This window comes from Marmota monax, unplaced genomic scaffold (assembly GCF_021218885.2).
Source record: "Marmota monax isolate L192 unplaced genomic scaffold, Marmota_monax_Labrador192_F-V1.1 WCK01_AAM20220418_F8-fsc00082, whole genome shotgun sequence".
In the NCBI taxonomy this organism is placed as follows: domain Eukaryota; kingdom Metazoa; phylum Chordata; class Mammalia; order Rodentia; family Sciuridae; genus Marmota; species Marmota monax.
The window spans coordinates 5312774-5325218 of NW_026695207.1; the positions used below are offsets into that span (position 1 = coordinate 5312774).

The following is a 12445-nucleotide window of genomic DNA, read 5'->3' on the forward strand; positions in this document are numbered from 1 at the left end:
AGAACAGCCAGGCAGTGGGGGAGTTCTCACGGTGAACCTGCTCTCCTAGTGAATGCATGTGGGGCAGAAAGGTCCATGGGGTTCAAGAAGACATGATGGTGAATATCTAATGTTTAAACCCATGTTCCAAAGAATAGAAAATGTGTGTTTTCAAGGTAAACAAAGGTAAGAATTTATCAAAAAACAAGGTGAACATTGTGTTTTTAAACATTGCAGTTAATAACATTTCACTGAATTTATTTTTAATCTGAGATTTTAATTATTTGACCATGCATGCATTTATTTTACAATCTTTTTGGTTCAGACAGAAGGATTACTTCTCACTATTTTCATAGCCATGATTTTCTTGCACCACAAGAAAACCATTCAAATCATGAGGAAATGTGTTTCCTAGGTTTTGTGCCTGTTCTTCTCATTCCAGTCCTGGGAGAGTTGGCTTCAGATCCAGAGCTTTGCTAATTCTGCCCAGATGGTCTCGTTTCAAAGCCTTTGCTCTATGAGCACTGTGGACAGGCTGGTCTGGTGCTGTCCTGGCCACCTCTCCCTGCTCTGCTGGTTCACAGGTCACATCCTTGTCCTGATATGTTCAGGCCCACCTCCTGAAGAATGGCGGCCCAGAGGGCTTGGGAGGAGGGTGCTTAGACACATTCTCTCTGCTTCTGTGAATGGCGCCACGTCCGCCATATTCCCTGAGTACAAGATTTCTTAATGCCAATGTCAGGTGATTCCGTATGGTGAGAGGACAACACAGTGGGAATTTAAGGGACCAAGGCTGCCTCCACAGCCCCACACTGTGGGCACACTCAGCCCAGCTGGTCCTCATCCTCCCATTGACCATGGTGATGGTGATATTCGCTGTGTTCCTGGACCCCTGAGCAGACCTTCCCTCTTATCCTACAGATGCCTCACCATACTCCTGTTGGCATAGGGACTTGTGGAATGGGGTAGAACCTCTTGGAATGGTCCATAAGACATATCCCAACACGTTTGTGTTTTGCGATAGCAAGACACTAACATTTCTATGTCCCCTAGCACCTGTGTGGCTTCGAGCGAGGTGATTTGTTTCAGTCATCTCATGGCAAGGTAAAGGAATCCTAGCATTCTCCTCTGGAAATGTGAGGAAATCCCAGCTCAAAGCGTTTCCTGTAACTGGTTCAAGGCCTTATCTAGCAAGCCTGACTCTTGAGCGCAGGCCAGGTTCCTGAATCCTGCTCTGTGAACTGTGACTCCTGATCACTGGCCTCCAGGGACATTCTCTGGGTTACCATGAAGCTGGGTGATGTGGCTGGGATAGTCCTGGGATAGTTGGACTCAGATCCAGAGCTTTGTAAATTCTGCCCAGATGGTCTCTTTTCAAAGCCTTGGCTATGTGAGCACAGTGGACAGGCTGGTCTGGTGCTGTCCCGGCCACCTCTCCCTGCTTGGAGCCTTCCCAGTCCTCACTGTGCAGCACAAGCCTAGTGCTGAGTGGCCTGCACCCCATGTTGATCCTAAACACTTAAAGAAACGGGCTTTTAGAAATGTGTCAACTTTTTTACATAGAGTTGAAATGGATAAAATAATTGATGGTGGATGTCATTATGGCGTGTTACGAGAATTTACTGCTTTCCGCCTCTTTCCAGCCTTTCACGGTGGCCTTTTTGTTAGGTCATTAATTTCACAAAAACATGACCACGACTATGGACAAATGAAACAGCTACCTGTCCTCCTGCTCTCCTCACACACTGCTCCTCTCTCCACAAGGAGGGACTTGCTTCTAAGAAGTCTTTTCTAAATGCGTCATAAGTTTAAAGAGAAAATATTTAGGGAACACTGTCATGTTCGTCCAGTCTGAGAGACACAAGGGTGCTGTTTGTGACCATTTTTAGGTAGAAGGGGGTTAAATTATCTACTTTAATCTAGATGATCACTTGAGTCCCAAAAGGGGATGTGAAGCTTGCACTGAGCAGAGTTAGAATGAGCCACAGTTTTACAAACAGAAACCAGTCTATGTTTAGCTACCACCATCCCTATCCTCATTCATTCCCTTATTGTAAACATGCCTCAGTTGGTTGTGATTCAGACGTCAGCACTACTGATATTTGGGGCTAGAAAATTCCTCACTGAGGGGAGGGCTGTCCTGTACAGATATTTGGCGCCATCCTGTCTTCTGCGGGCTCAGGGCCAGCAACTCTGCCTCCAGGTGTGACTCCAGGGGTCACCGAGGGCACAGAATCATCCCCCTCTTCCTATTTGGAAACCACTAGGATAGTAATAGCTTCATCGAACTACTGCACATTCACTGAGTCAAACACTCTATGCAATGCATTCAAAAATCAACCCTCCCGATGATGATGAAACAACACTAGGTAGACATCATCACCGTCTGTGCCCCAGATCTTATGTGGAAACTTAACCCCCAGGTCCCTCTGCATGACGTCTGGTTTCTGGAAGTAGGGCTTGGTGGGTGCTAAGGTCCTGAGAGTGGGGGTCCCCATCATCACATGAGTGGTTTTGTGAGCAAGAAAGACCCAAGTGGCAGCTTACTCCATGTTACCACGTGCCCCTGGGGACTCTGCAGAGGGTCTCCTGAAGCAGGAGGAGACGAGCCCCCTTGACCTGGGATTTCCCAGCCTCTGGAGCTGTAAGAAGTACATTTGTTCTCCTTATACACTACCCGGTCTTGACATCAGTTATAGCAACAGAATATGGACTAAGACCCCATTATCCTGTTTTACTAGGAAGCACACTGAGGCATGCAGAGTTTGGAAATGGCTTCGGCGAGTGGTGGAGAGAGACTCAGCCCCCCACCATCTGACTCAGGTCCTCACTATTGACTGATGCCTCCTTTTTCCCTGCTGACATTTACAAAATTAACAACAAGGATACAAGAGCTGTGTGTAGTAAGTAGGCAGAGAACCCCTGTGCCAGGTCAGGGGCACACACTATGCCCATGAAGAAGGCTTGGAACCATCATCCTGCAGCTATAGGAGTCTATTTTCTCCGTTGGGCAAGGGATGGTTCTAGGGGTCGGTGTCCTTCTGAAGTTCTTCTGAGTTACACAGCTTAACACTCAAGTCATGGAAAGGTAATGACTTTCAACAAGTTAGAGGGAAAAAACAAGAAAGTATAATGCCTAATATCAAAACAAACTGAAACACACAACTTCTAATAACTTGCCAGACGGACATCCTAGCCACTCAGAGGAAAGCAGAGTTGGAAATCACGATTGTGCAACACGCTAACATGTTATCTTCAGAGGAACACACTCGAGGGACAGCAAAGGCTCTGGAAAGACTTTAAACTTCACTCATTTCTTTTACTTAACATATTAACAATGGTATGAGATTTTGTAGTAATTTCATATATTTTACATCAAGTAAATGAAAGAAATCTACTAATACTAGAAAACATGGCTTTAAGTTTAAGGGAAAAGAGATACAAATACAATAGCAAAGGCATAAATAGAATTATAGTCAATTTTAAAATAGCTCAAATTATTAGTGTATGCACATAAGTATTTTAAATACTTTATGAGTTTTACTCACTGCACATTGTTTTTAAGAGTGTGGAGACTCTGATACCCAACTCCCATAACTAACTAGCCAGCTTCTCTCTTGTGACCCTCAAGGAGATGAGGACTCTCCCTGGTTTGGCTCACAAACGGTCCTCTAGGGACCCCTGCTCTTCCTCTACTGCAGACCCTCAGGACCAGGTCTTCTGCACCCTGAGCTTATTGCCTGTCCCCTACCCACTTTGACTCCGGGCTGAAGGGCACCGCTCTCACACCCAGTCCTAGGACTAGCTCAGCAGGAGTGCAGAGGTGGCATGGGGCAGCTCCCCAGTCTTGGTGGGTGAGTGGAGCTCCTGCAGGGAGGAAGGAGAGCCACCCTGGCAGGGGGCTGCAGACAGGCCTGGGGAGCAGCCCTAGCCTGGGACCCATCAATTTCTCTTATGATAGCAAACACCTCGAAGAGATGATTTGTGTTTTTGGCGAAAGGTCTTCAAAAGCTAATTTGAGGTGGAAGTTCAACATCCAAGGCCTGGTTACCCTGGAAACCAGGGACAAGCAAAAGAGAAGGGTATCTCAGAAACACAGGTGTGTGGGATTTGACCTGATGTGCAGATCAGAGAAAGAAAGATGGGAGCAGGTGCTTGAACCCCATAAGGGGAACAGCCAACAAACAGGGTCACTTGTAGAGGCCACGACAGGGTTGCTCAGGGTCACCAGAGCCACGTGGGACCTGCAGTGTCTGCTCCAGGAGTGCTAGTGACCACTTCTGTCTCCTACCCTCACTGGTCATCAGGAAATTCCTCATTACTTCACCAAGGTCAGGGATTTTTGGAGAACCCAATGCAGAGAACGTGAGGTCAAGTGACACATGGTTAGGACACAGCTAGTGGGTGCCTGTGCCCGATGCCACACAGCAGGAAGGCCATCTTCTCATGCTGGCACCAAGCTCTTGGATGTCTCCAGACCATGACACGAGTGAGGCCCATTCCTACTAAATACCCAGCCTCAGGTATTTTGTTGTAGCCCCAGGAAATGGGCTAAGACCCCTGCTAAGTACCCCTGTGGGCCACTCGTCCCTCACAGGCATTTTGACATGTTGCTAGGGGTGTCTGTCTTGTCTCCGTGCTGGGGAAGGGCTGGGTCTCAGATCTTGCAGATCTGCGGCTTCTTGGCCAGCACAATGCTGGCTCAGCAGCGTGGGCCTCCACCCAGGCTTTCCCAAATAAACATGGTGTTTTCCTTCATGAAGGGGTCAAGTTTGGATCCCATTACTTCAGGGGACAGAAGAGAGGGACGGGGAGGAACAGGGATACCTGCAGTGTACTGTCCTGGTTTCTGTCCTTAGCTGCAATTTAGCCAGGGATCCAAGCTGCACTTAGTGTGTCTCTCATGGAGGGGGGAAAGGGGGGAGGGGGCACAAGAAGGGAGGGAAAAAGAAAGACAAGCAAAAAGAAGTTTCTGTGTTTTTATTGAACCCGGATTCTTCCATGTTTTATCCCTGATTCAGCATTAGCCAAAGGAAGAAAAGTCCTTAAAATGTTATGTGAGGTTCTGATAAAGCACTCTCATGGCTCATGACACAACCCGTTTTCTCAGGTGACAAAGATATTGGAAAACACCTTTTACCATCTTTCCTAATATAATGAATATGGAACTTTTTATTAAAAACATGTAGACATTATTTTTTTAGTTCAAAAAGTAACCATGAAATAAAAAACTTTAAGAAGTGTTTGTACTATTTATAATAAGAAATTAACTGCTTAAAAATATCATTAAAAATTTAGCCCCCGAATTTGACTGGAATAGATTTATGTTGTTAAAAAGTAGTTTTCAAAATACACTCTTTTGTCATCTACACTTAAACAGAACAAAATAAAAAAAGAAAAATTAAAAAAAAATGCATGTATGATTTAATAAAAATCAACCCAACAACTATGTATAACTATAATAAAATAAAATGATCAAAAAATTAGTTTTCTATGTAAAAATGATAAGCATAATTTCTTCTCTTGAGATAAGGTTTGTTGGTTGGTTTGAATCAGTCTCTCTACGTGGTTTTCAACCTGGGAGATCTTTGGCAGGAAACCCGTGAGCTAGGTTGGCCCTGAGCACCTGTACCCAGAGACAGCCTGTTCCCAGCCCATCAGGCTGCCTACAGAGCAAGCCTTGGGGCCCATTGCTAGAACTGGCTTTGAGTGTCTCAGCTTGCCCTGTAAGAGTCTGGTTTGGAAGTGATACCCTAGTAGGGAAAGCACCGGGACACCAGCCCCACAGTAAGCATCCGGCCACCATCCCCCACCCCCAGCTGGAGCCCCACCTCACTACCATTATTCGGATGCACCCCTAAAGCTGCATGTGCTAGAGACGAGGCCCAGAGTCACATGCTGATTAGGCTGGGATGAGGGGTGCCTGGGAGGAGCAGGAGGTGAGGCTCTCAGGAGGCCTCAGTGGCTTCATGAGAGACCTGGGCTGGCTTGCTTATGGTCTCTCCACAAGATGCTGCTGCCCAATGCCACGCAACAGGAAGGTCGTCTTCTCATGCTGGCACCAAGCTATCGGATGTCTCCAGACCATGACACGAGTGAGGCCCATTCCTACTAAATAATCCAGCCTCAGGTATTTTGTTGTAGCCCCAGGAAATGGGCTAAGACAGCTGCTAAGTACTCCTATTGGCCACTCATCTCTCACATGCATTTTGACATAAAGTTGCAAAGATTTATGTGCTCGGTGAACTTTCTTGAAAGGGTGTTGAGCTACAGCTGGGCAGATGTGTGCACTTCCAAGTAGAGCTGGAAATCATGTGGGTTTCCAGCAAAGGAACAGGGAGCCAAAGAGAAGGACGATTTTCATACATAAATAAGTTTCTCTTTTTGATATGGCCCTGACTTTACTTCTGCATATTGACTCGGCCTTTGTAAACATGATAGAGTGACAATTGTGTTCTAGCCAATTAGCCCAACCTTTGCCTTGGCCATAAAACTTTATGCAAACTACTGCTCACAGGCTTGGCAGTCCAGGGAAACAATGATGGGCTTATAACTCTAAAAGATTTTTTTGGCAAATAGCTAATAAGAACTTTTTTTTTTTCACAAAACCTTTAGCTGATGGAAAAGTAAAAGAAAAAGAAATCTAGGACTGTAGGCTCATATGGGCAATGATGATGACAGCCCCATTAATAACATGGATCATTAAAATTTATAAAAAGCTATTCTTAATATAGGGTATAAATACATTTCTCAGGCAGAGCTATGAAATTTATAACCTTTTTATTGTCACCAGAGGACTTTCCTACTGCTCTGCCCCCGCCACCGTCTGCCCTCTGTCATAAATCACCGTGTGGTTAATAACCTAGATTACAACTACCAGTTGCATTTACGGAATTAAATATTGACTATGTGAAAATGTTATTACATTTTTACTGATCGGAAGACCGCAGACCAGCCCTGCAGGACATGTAGCTGGACAGAAATATCTGTGTAATCTTTGTTGGAAATACAGTTATGGGCACTCACCAACCACTGATAGAGTTTGGAGCAATGAGGGAGGAAGGCAGAAAATGCTAGTTCCTTAATTTTACACCAGGCAAAACACATCAGGAGGAGGCCGTTATATTGAAGCATTGCACCTTATTTTCAATTTAGGAGTCTCCAGGCCAAATGCATGAAGTAATTACCAAGCCACGGATGGTAGAGCAATATGTCGAAAAACTACAGTGTCCACACAGAATAAAGTTTATTAAAAATATTGGTAAAATTCCAGCAAGAACCCCATAGCAAACAACACTGAAGTAGACACTTTCCAATTTCTTGTGATTTGAAAGAACCATTGATCCTCCAGTTTCTAAATACTTCAGAAACATTTGTTACTCACTTGAGAAACAATTAGAGCAAAACTTACTCCTAAAATGATGTGAGTTCCCACAGTCATATAGGGAGCGCTTAGCATATCCAAATGTCCAGGAAGCCATCCTGGGCAGCTCGGGCTAGCCATACATTTGGTTTGGTCTACTTGCTGTGTGGTCAAGGGAACTGGCCATTCTCTCTGTGTCTTACACATATACAGAGCTCCAGTAAGGAAGGCACAGGTAGTTGGATACACCAAAGTGCAGAATGGAAGTGTGACAGACCACCGCTTACCCTGTCCTGACTCAGCCCCTGTGGTGTGCGCAGCTGGCTGTGGATTTCACGTAGCATGGGTTTTTGCTATTGCTTCAATAATTTGCATTTTATTTCATTAAAAGTATTAAATTGGAGTGTTTATTCTAAAAAACAACAACAAAAAACACTTTAAGTGGGTTTAACTGTGAACAACATATTTAAATAAGTGCATAAAAGGTTTATTAAAATTAATTTACAAAGTTTTTGACTTTACAACCTTGAAAGAAAGCATTAACCCATATTATTAAATTAAAGAAAGCAAATGTATCCTACCAAGAATTAAACAATGACCTTCTCATAAAATGCAATGTTCCAAGTAGTTGCTAATTCAAAACAAAGGAAAGTAATGTCCTCACTGCACGACAAGCTGGCCCACAGCCCTGGGAAGCAGGCATTGCCCACTCTCTGGAGCCAGAGCACAAAGAAGCCCGGGGTGTCTGTGAGGGACGGAGCTTTGAAGGTATGTGCTCCGCAGACACCATCTGAAGGCCCGTGACTCCTAAGAGCACAGCCTTCGCTCTGGGCTCATTTCTACAGCACTACAAGTGTGTTTAGTTTGAAACTGCACTAGGGGACAAACAAAAGAACACAAATATTCTGGCAATAGAATTTTTAGGGAAAAGGAATAGAGGCATAACGTCGAGAGTAACATCCAGTTCACTTGCAATATTCTGACCGGTCCCTCTCTTTTCTGGCTTGTCCTCTTTATATCCATTTTGAAGTGTGCTTGTCTCCCAGATCTGCTCTGAAGGAGGCCTGGAGCAAGGCTAGGAGCAGCAGGGTCCCTCCTTGCTGAGCCCACAGAACCTGTAAGATCCAGGCACAGGGAAGCTCAGCACAGCAAGAGACCGTGACATGGTTGGTGCCAAACAAGACAGCTGTGGCCACTGGAGGTTTGTGGCAGGAAGATGCAGGATCCACAGGAAGGGATTCTTTTGGTTGAAGTCAGGACAATTTATGCACCACGGGGTGAAGATATATATATGTATTTCTTCTCAGAAAGGTTTAGGCCTCTGCTACTGTCTAAAGACATAAGTGGATGGAAAGCCAGCTGGACTTTCGATGCTCCAGATGTAGTGGGTGAGCACATACCTCGTGCGGTCGCTGCCCTTGGAGCTAAGTGCTGTACAGAAACAAGGACAGGAGGAGGGCTGGGTGAGCCTCTGTGGAGCACTCCTAGTCCCTTGGTTGCAGCACAAACCCAGTTCCATGGTCTGAGAGGGCAGAAGGTGCAGGGGTCTGGGTTCCTGCAGGGCTGGGTGGCTGGCCTGGTCCCTTGGGACTGCCACCAGTCCCTTCTGGTTTTTCAGCTCAGTCCACAGGCTGCCTGTCCAGCCCAGGTCCCTCCTCCGGCCTATCTCACAGGAGGTCGGCACTGACCAGTGCTTCTCTTGGTATGGCTTGGCCATGTCCTGAGGGTGATTGTGGAGCACAGACTGCAGGGCCGAATCAAGAGTGGGACCCCACAGTACTCACAGCTGACTCCCAGGACAGGGAGCAGAGTTGTGGGTGGAGGGGACTGTGCCTGGCCACCCACAGTCACCACGGGACCCCATTGTGCACTGTGCAGAGCGAGGGCACAACCAGAAACTCTGACGTGGCCTGGTCCTGAGTGCCTCCTCTTCCTGCTTCCTCTGATGGGGACATAGAGCGTCTCTGCTTTTGAAACTATAGTCCTGTGCACAGGACAGCCCACAACTCCTAAGATGAGCTGCCACAAAAATGAGAAGGATGAAGCCCTTGGAGTGGGCTGCACCCAGGTAACTCAAAGGCAGCGAGGCCTCAGGAGCAGGAGGGCACCTGTGAAGGACTTTCATCTCAGTGCATCAGACACCACCTTGGGAATTGCTTCTAACAATCACAGCTCCTCATTTCCTGTTTCTGATGAATATCTGTCCTTCCCTAAATTCAAAGTTAAATCTAAGCAAAACTTAAGGAAAACCCTGAATGGATTGGCAGTGAAAAGCCTGGTCCATGAGTTGCACCCTCTCTCCTGCTTTCCATCTGCCTCTGAATGTGTGTGTGTGTGTGTGTGTGTGTGTGTGTTGTTGCTCTAGAGTTAACAAAATGCATTTATTTATCTTTCAATTTCACAAGCAATAATAACTGTGAGATAACTCTACAGTTTTATAACTTATTTTTTAAAGAGGAAACCTTGACACTTTGAAATGACAGAGTCACAGTCCACTGGCTCATAAGCTTGGTGGCCTTTGTACCATCTCCTACAGCACACAGCCAGGAATCGGATGATTTCCCTTGGAAGTCAAGATATGTGTAGCCTATGCAAAGACTTCCTTCTTGGGAAGTAACAATCTGATTACATCTGTGTTAGCACAGAAATAATTCTTTATTTCAAAGGAGTACAAATGATACTTAGAATACATGAAATAAAGCTTTTGATTCAGATAAAGAATTTCTGGGAAATTGAACTTCTCTATGCTGACCATGAGGATCAATTTAATGTTTATTTCTTTATATTTATGCTATAAATCTTCAAAATGGAATTATAATCCTCAATTTCCATGTAATCAAAGTCAGATGAGATAACTAGTACCAGGCTTTAATATAATATAAATATAACATTTGGGCAAGATATATTTTCTGGATATTGCAACATTTAAGACAGAAATCAAGGTAATAGAGGAGTCCAGTCCGGCTCATAAGTCAGCCTCTTCGTTTACTACTCAGTCATCTCTCCAGCGGGACCCTAATAAAAGGAGATCCAGAGGTGACATCATTGCAGTCCATAAAATAAGAAACTTCACTTTGCCCAGAAAGAGGTCTAAGTCTTGCCCTTACCTTCCGGAGAGTGGTCTTAAGAGACCTAGATGGAGCGTTTGGTTTAGGCAGTGGCTGGCCAGGACAGAGAGGCCATGGATGTGATAAAGGAGAGGGAATGGTCCGCACCTGCAGGGTCGAGAGGTCTGAGAGCAGCCCCATGAGCTATCAATCATGACCACACCCCGGGGTCCGCATCCTGACTCTGGCCCCTGGTTTGGGCTTGTGCAGGTAACCACATGTCAGAGCCATGGGACAGCTCACACTGACTCCCCCGGGGTGACGCAGCTCCTCATGGGAAGCTCTCCTGCACTCTACCCACTGGGCTTGTTCCCTCCCCTGATTTCCGTCTGCATTCTTTCCCTATCATGAGCCCTCCTCATGAGCAGGTGGCTCTCAGGGAGCACTAGAGGCCTTTCTAGAGAATTATGAAAGCTGGGGTGTTCTTTGGGACCCTGGGACCTGCAACTGGCATCAGCAGCGAGTGTGGTCTTGAATAAACAGGTCCCTCAAAACTCATCACTCAAAAATTCCCAGAAGACTACACTGAACATTTTACTTCTGTTTCCCATTACTTATAACTTGTCATCAAAATACTACGTGCCCATGGATTATAAAGTCAAACAGTTCAAAAAGGCTGATTATAAAGTAAGGTGTTCCCCTGCCCGTACCCCGATCAGACTCTCTGCCAACAGAGACTTGATATTGGCCCCTTCCTTGTGGTGTGCGGTTCTGTGTATCTAAGCAGCATGCATTTCTGCTGCTTGGCTTTCCTGCGGTAGCCTCATTCTATTATTCCCCTGCATGAACATGAGAACCTACTTCATTTCTGTGCACACCCTCCCTTCTGTCCTTCACGCCACACTCCTTCTAACACGTACTTCTAATAGAACAGTATTTCACATTTGGCTAAAGGTGAATTTGGTGCGTAGTATGCATTTTCTCCCCATGTGGGGCACAGGACACACTGCGTACCTTGCTTATGTAGCATTTCCTGATTTTACTTGACTCTCAGTTCTATGGTTTTCTATTGCTTCGTCTTCACCATACCAATTTATCAAGATTTCAAAATCAACAACAACAAAAAAAACCCAGTCGCATTGTCCCCATCATTTCTGCCTTGTGACTTTCCCCTGGAATGCTGACTTCCTGACTGCCCCAGCCGTCTGCTTCCTGGGCGTGCTCCTTGCACCATGCCAGGACGCAGGGTGGTCTCTGCTTTGCTCCTGCTCCAGGCCTGTGCCCTGGACCTCATCCTCGGCCCTCAGGACTCACAGCCTTGCTCTGGGTACCTGCTTGCAGGTTTGGAAGCAGGAGGGGTATGGTTCCCACCACCTTCTGGAGAGCCTGAAAGCGTCCGTTGGTCCTTCGCCCTTGGCTCTGGACAGAGCTGAGCTCCTTCTCCATGAGCCTGTCTTCACCAGGGTGCTCTCTCAGCTCTGCAGTATTTCGAAATCTTATTCTCAGGGGTTTGAAATTTTGCAACAATGTTTTGAGAGTGAAGGTTGTTTTATTTTTAGAGCCTGTTTGGTTAGTTTGGGGTTTAATTATGCGCTGTGCCTGGTGACCGATGGAAGCTTCAGAGAGGGAATTTGATATAACCCTGCAGCTACTTCAGTGGCCTTGTTTCCTACCCTCCAGTTCACTGTTCTATCCTTCACTAGTCACATACTGAAACTCATGGGTTGATTCTCTAATTTTTTCACAGTTTTCTTCTCATTTTCTACTTTTTTCCGTTTAGTTTTGCCTACTGTATGAAAGATCTGCCCCATTGCGTTTTCTCATATTATTTTTTTTTAATTTTTGCACACTCTGTATGTAATCTACAAATCAAATATAAACAAGCAAATGAAGTGAGGTTCACCTGCCAGCACACTTGAGTATGACATCCATTGATTCCCAGAACTCGCTGCTGCTGTCACATGCTTGACTCGATAGTAGCAGTTCTTGGTTTGTGGCCGCAGGGCTCTTTTGTCTGCTTCCACGTTGCCCTGTCACTGCTGGTTCCAAGTCCCTC

General features: G+C 45.8%; 1 long non-coding RNA gene across 1 annotated transcript; it reads right to left on the minus strand.

Moving 5' to 3' along the window:
- Nucleotides 1-9659: 9659 nt before the first annotated feature.
- On the minus strand, nucleotides 9660-11842 carry LOC124083590 (uncharacterized). Its single transcript, XR_006848825.2, has 3 exons — nucleotides 11721-11842; nucleotides 10450-10557; nucleotides 9660-10357 (listed from the first exon to the last, which is right to left on the minus strand). It is a non-coding gene; the product is annotated as an uncharacterized LOC124083590 (long non-coding RNA).
- Nucleotides 11843-12445: the final 603 nt, after the last annotated feature.